General features: G+C 36.0%; 1 pseudogene across 1 annotated transcript in view; it reads left to right on the plus strand.

The window, feature by feature from the left end:
* The window catches only part of LOC114077572, a 2,773-nt pseudogene extending 1,719 nt beyond the window's left edge, over nucleotides 1-1,054 (plus strand). Inside the window, exon 2 of the transcript XR_003578898.1 lies at nucleotides 1-1,054. This exon is cut by the window's left edge and continues 1,620 nt beyond it. The product of XR_003578898.1 is annotated as a DNA-directed RNA polymerase subunit beta''-like (transcript).
* Nucleotides 1,055-6,333: the final 5,279 nt, after the last annotated feature.

The following is a 6,333-nucleotide window of genomic DNA, read 5'->3' on the forward strand; positions in this document are numbered from 1 at the left end:
GTCGAAATAGTATTCTTGCTTATTTCGATGATCCTCGATACAGAAGAAAGAGTTCGGGCATTATTAAATATGGGACTATAGAAACGCATTCAGTCATCAAAAAAGAGGATTTGATTGAGTATCGAGGAGTCAAGGAATTTAGGCCAAAATACCAAATGAAAGTAGATCGATTTTTTTTCATTCCTGAAGAGGTGCATATCTTGCCCGGATCTTCTTCCCAAATGGTACGGAACAATAGTATCGTTGGGGTCGATACACAAATCACCTTAAATCTAAGAAGCTGAGTCGGTGGGTTGGTCCGGGTGGAGAGAAAAAAAATGAATTGAACTAAAAATCTTTTCTGGAGATATCCATTTTCCTGTAGAGACGGATAAGATATCCAGGCGTACCGGCGTTTTGATACCACCAGGAACAGGAAAAAGAAATTCCAAGGAATACAAACAAGTTCAAAATTGGATCTATGTCCAACGAATTATACCTAGTAAGAAAAGGTTTTTTGTTTTAGTTCGACCTATCGTCACATATGAAATAATGGACGGTATAAATTTAGGAACCTTTTCCACCGGATCCATTGCAGGAAAGGGATAATGTGCAACTTCGAAATGTCAATTATATCCTTTATGGAAATGGCAAACCGATTCGAGGAATTTCTGACACAAGTATTCAATTAGTTCAGACTTGTTTAGTATTGAATTGGAACCAAGACAAAAAAAGTTCTTCTTGCGAAGAAGCCCGTGCTTCTTTTGTTGAAATAAGGACAAATGGTTTGATTTGACATTTCCTAAAAATCAACTTAGTGAAATCCCCTATTTTGTATATCGAAAAAAGGAATGATCCGTCGGGGTCAAGATTGCTCTCTGATAATGGATCAGATTGTACCAATATCAATCCCTTTTCTGCTATTTATTCCTATTCCAAGGCAAAAATTCAACAATCTCTTAACCAACCTCAAGGAACTATTCATACGTTGTTGAATAGAAATAAGGAATGTCAGTCGTTGATAATTTTGTCAGCAGCCAATTGTTCTCGAATGGAGCCATTCAAAGATGTAAAATATCACAGTGTGATAAAAGAATCAATTAAAAAAGATCCCCTAATTCCAATTAGGAATTCATTGGGCCCTTTAGGAACATGCCTTCCAATTGAGAATTTTTATTCATCTAACCATTTAATAACTCATAATCAGATCTTAGAAACTAAATATTTGCAACTTGACAATTTAAAACAGACTTTTAAAGTGATTAAATTAAAATATTATTTAATGGATGAAAATGGAAAATTTTTTAATCCCGATCCATGCCGTAACATTATTTTAAATCCATTCAATTCGAATTGGTCTTTTCTCCATCACTATTATTGTGCAGAGACATCTAAAATAATTAGTCTTGGACAGTTTATTTGTGAAAATGTATGTATAGCCAAAAATGGACCGCCCCTCAAATCGGGTCAAGTTATACTTGTTGAAGTTGACTCGATAGTGATACGATCAGCTAAGCCTTATTTGGCCACCCCCGGAGCAACTGTTCATTTCCATTTTGGGGAAACCCTTTACGAATGAGATACATTAGTTACATTTATATATGAAAAATCGAGATTTGGTGATATAACACAGGGTCTTCCAAAAGTAGAACATGTCTTAGAAGTGCATTCAATTGATTCAATATCCATGAATCTAGAAAAGAGGGTTGAGGGTTGGAACAAATGTATACCAAGAATTCTTGGAATTCCTTAGGGATTCATGATTGGTGCTGAGCTAACTGTAGCGCAAAGTCGAATCTCTTTGGTTAATAAAATCCAACAGGTTTATCGCTCCCAGGGGGTGCAGATTCATAATAGGCATATAGAAATTATTGTACGTCAAATAACATCAAAAGTGTTGATTTCAGAAGATGGAATGTCTAATGTTTTTTCACCCGGAGAACTTATTGGATTGTTGCGAGCAGTACGAATGGGGCGCGCTTTGGAAAAAGTGATCTGTTACCGAGTCATCTTATTGGGAATAACAATAGCATCTCTCAATACTCAAAGTTTCATATCTGAAGCAAGTTTTCAAGAAACTGCTCGAGTTTTAGCAAAAGCGGCTCTCCGGGGTTGTATCGATTGGTTGAAAGGCCTGAAAGAGAACGTTGTTTTGGGGGGGGGGGTGATACCCTTTAGTACCGGATTCAAGGGATTAGTTCACCCTTCAAAACAACAAAATAACATTCCTTTGGAAACAAAAAAAACAAATCTATTCGAGAGGGAGATGAGAGATATTTTGTTCCACCACAGAAAATTATTTGATTCTTGTCTTTCAAAATAATTCCACGACATACCCGAAAAACCATTTATAGGATTTAATGATTTCTAAAAACGGATTCGTCTCTTTCGCTATCTGCATTTGGTATGGTTATTTGCTTTGGTAATAAAAAGAATAATGAATAGAAAAGAATAATGGTTTGGGTCGTGTATCTACGTCCAATCTACAGTAGAAGAGAATGTTCCATCAGAACAATTATTTATTTCAGTTCAGGGTTCCTCATCTCTTTTTTTTTTTTAAAAAAAGAATAAAAAAGGGGAGGGGGGAGGTTGTGGGGAGAAATGACAAGAAGATATTGGAACATAAATTTGGAAGAGATGATGGAGGCAGGAGTTCATTTTGGTCATGGTACTAGGAAATGGAATCCTAAAATGGCGCCTTATATCTCTACAAAGTGTAAGGGTATTAGTATAAAAATGTATTAAAAAAATTACAAATTTCCACATTGCATGTGCAAGACCGCAAGAATAAATAACATGTATATTTGACATATTTCTAAATCAAACGTACATATTCTTAATTTTCTTAAACTCCGTGTCAAGTGAAGATCAAACAAATAGAAACAAAGAGAGTACAAGTTAATGGGCCTTCAAATGAACATAGGGCCCAGTTGAGTTGAAAGACAATCTTCAGCCCATACCCAATTCCCTCCACTTCAAATCCGCCAGAATGAAATTTGAATTTACATTCAAAATTTCATCCCAAAGAATGAAACAGAAAAACACAGAGAACAAAATCCATGTCAATCGCAATGAAGGCTTCAAATTCATTTTCAAATGTTCATCCACCTTATTTACAGGTAAATTCTAACTTATAAGGCTTTACACTTTCATTTTTATTTGATAGATTCGATAGTAAATGCTCCTATACACCGTCAGTGATGTGGACTATGATTGCTGAGTTTAATTGATCAAATTTTGTAATAGATCATTCATAATAGATTATGAACCTGCAATTAATTTCACAAGTGTAATTGGTTTGGTGTTTATCACATGGAATTTGGAACGAATCAAATTTGAATTTCGGATCTGCCTTTGTATGATGTATTTCACCGTGCCTCAGAAATTCAAGTTTTTAATTTATTTCAAAACGTCCATCCACCATATTTACACATACTGTTTATAATATTTTGTTAGTTCGAAGCTGAGTTGAGATGTTAGCTCGAACTTGATATGAAGTTTTGATGATTTAACAAACTTATCGATCTAACAAGGAACCAGATCCTTGTTATTGGAATGCTGACAGTGAGATGAATGATAAACTCTGTGTGAGGTATATTTGTGTGCTATCATCAAAAAAGGGGAAAATGTTATATTCTAGGTGTTTTGATGATCCTCACAAATGCGGGGACTTGGTCCATGACAGAGTTCTCTCGTCGAGATACAAATGGGGTACAGTCGTAAATGTTGTCATATTAGGTGGTAGGTGAAAAGTGCAGTGTCCTACACCAATAAGAAGAGCGAAAGATATAATATATTTCAATACAAATTCGTTGAAACCATCCCATTGGCTAAAAGCCTGTTGTTGGAAAAGTTGTGCACCTACAGCATCAGAGGTGGTAGCTTTTCTGACAGCTGTCTTTTCACCTTTCACGTCGCAGTCTTGCGGGGACCAGGTCCCTTGCTTGTGTTCTTGTTAGAATATGTGCATCCACTACCAGTCAACGGACCAGGTCCCTTGACACAGAAGAACAGTGCAGAAGATTTAACAATATGAAGAACACAACACAAGTAGTTTACATGGAAACCTCCTTGCTCAAGGGAATAAAACCACGACCTGTTGCACAGGATTTACAACCGTCTTCACTAATCTTCTCAAGAAAAAGTGAAACCCGGTTATAATCAATGTGAGAAAAAGTTATTAATCTCACGATCAAGTAATCTACCCATTACTTGAAGAGCCTAAGCGGATACAACACTGCCCACTAAGCTATCACCCCTAGATAACTTAAAATTTGCTAAGCAGATACCACACCGCCCACTAAACCACCTAAATCTAGATGACTTAGAATTTGACTAAGCAACAAAATAATGTTGCCCACTAAATCAGCTAACCTTAACTGATTTAACTTTTACAAACCCAAAACAAATATCTGAATCCTTTATAGATTAGGAACAAATTTATAATGTAAGTACATAGACACAAAGCTCTAAATACAACAAAGATTCTTCTTTACTCTATCAGGTCCTTCTGTTGAGTTGAGCAATGTTCTTCCTTGAAGATGACCTTCTGTTCAAGCTTGGGAATTTTCAACGAAAATCCAAGTTTAATTTGCCAAGTCTTGTTAGAATATGTGCATCCACTACCAGTCAATGGACCAGGTCCCTTGACACAGCAAGAACAGTGTAGAAGATTAAGCAATATGAAGAACACAACACAAGCAGTTTACGTGGAAACCTCCTTGCTCATGGGAGTAAAACAACGATCTATTGCACAGGATTTACAATCGTCTTCACTAATATTCTCAAGCAAAAGTGAAAACCGGTTATAATTAATGTGAGAAAAAGTTATTAATCTCACGATCAAGTAATCTACCTATTACTTGAAGAGCCTAAGCGGATACAACACCGCCCACTAAGCTATCACCTCTAGATAACTTAGAATTTGCTAAGCGGATACCACACACTCATTAAACCACCTAACTCTAGATGACTTAGAATTTGACTAAGCAACAAAATAATGTTTCCCACTAAATCAGTTAACCTTAACTGATTTAGACTTTTACAAACCCAAAACAAATATCTGAATCCTTTATAGATTAGAAACAGATATACAATGTAAGTACATAGACACAAAACTCTAAAACAACAAAGAATTTCTTTACTCTATCAGGTCCTGCTGTTGAGTTGAGCAATGTTCTTCCTTGAAGATGGCCTTCTGTTCAAGCTTGTGAATTTTCAGAAAAAATCCAAGTTTAATTTGCCAATTCTTAAATTTGTGTTTGTTGGAAAGAGATAATATATTTCACCACAAATTCGTTGAAACCATCCCATTGGCTAAAGGCCTGCTGTTGGAAAAGTTGTGCACTTACCGATCAGAGGTGGTAGCTTTTCTTACAGCTATTTTTTTTACCTTTTCACGACGCAGTCTTACGGGGACTAGGTCCCTTGCTTTCGGGGACCAGGTCTCTTGTTTGCAGGGACCAGGTCACTTGAATTTTGAGTTCTTGAAAAGGCTTGCTGAGTGACTTCCTTCTTTGGATGATTGAATATAATATGATGTTTGTCATTCTAAAAATATCAAACATAAAGAGTTATTATCCGTTGGACAAACACCCTCCTCCATTCTGATTGGTGTAGTACACTGACGCCTCACCAACCTCTGACGTGAAATCTTTATAGCTGTAACCAATTATGTATCTGATGGAGGAAACTCTGCCTGGGACCAGGTCCCTGCATTTGTGAGATACTGAAACATACAATCTCGTCCGCTCTTCTTATTGGTGTAAGATACTGCACTTTTCACCTACCACCTGATATGACAGCTTTTACGACTGTACCCCATTTGTATCTGGATGAGAGAACTCTGACAGGGACCATGTCCCCGCATTTGAGAATCATCAAAACACCTAGAATATAAAATATTTAGAGCTTCATACTTCATTTTTTGTTAGATAGATTTGATCTATAACCTGTAAATGCACGTATACCAGGTGAACGATGTAGACTATAATTATTGTGTTTAGTTGATCCAGATAATATGTGTGAAACTGTAATTAATTTCCAAAATTATAATTTGTTCGGTGCTAAGAACATAGAGATTAGATCAATGAAATTTAAATTCCGGATCTGTCTTTGTATGCATTCATTGTGCTATAGAAATTCGAGCTTCAAATTCATTTCTGGACTTCAATCCTCCCTATTTTCAGGTACGTAAATTTGTTCTTTCCCTTTTCCTCCCAAATCTGAAATTTGTTGAGCTTTACAGTTCATTTTTGTTAGAGACTGATCACAAATTCAATATATTAGCAGTAAACTATAGCTACTGGGTTCAATCAAACCAGCATTTTGACAGATATTAGATTATAAACTCAT

Source organism: Solanum pennellii, chromosome 6 (assembly GCF_001406875.1).
Source record: "Solanum pennellii chromosome 6, SPENNV200".
NCBI classification, from domain to species: domain Eukaryota; kingdom Viridiplantae; phylum Streptophyta; class Magnoliopsida; order Solanales; family Solanaceae; genus Solanum; species Solanum pennellii.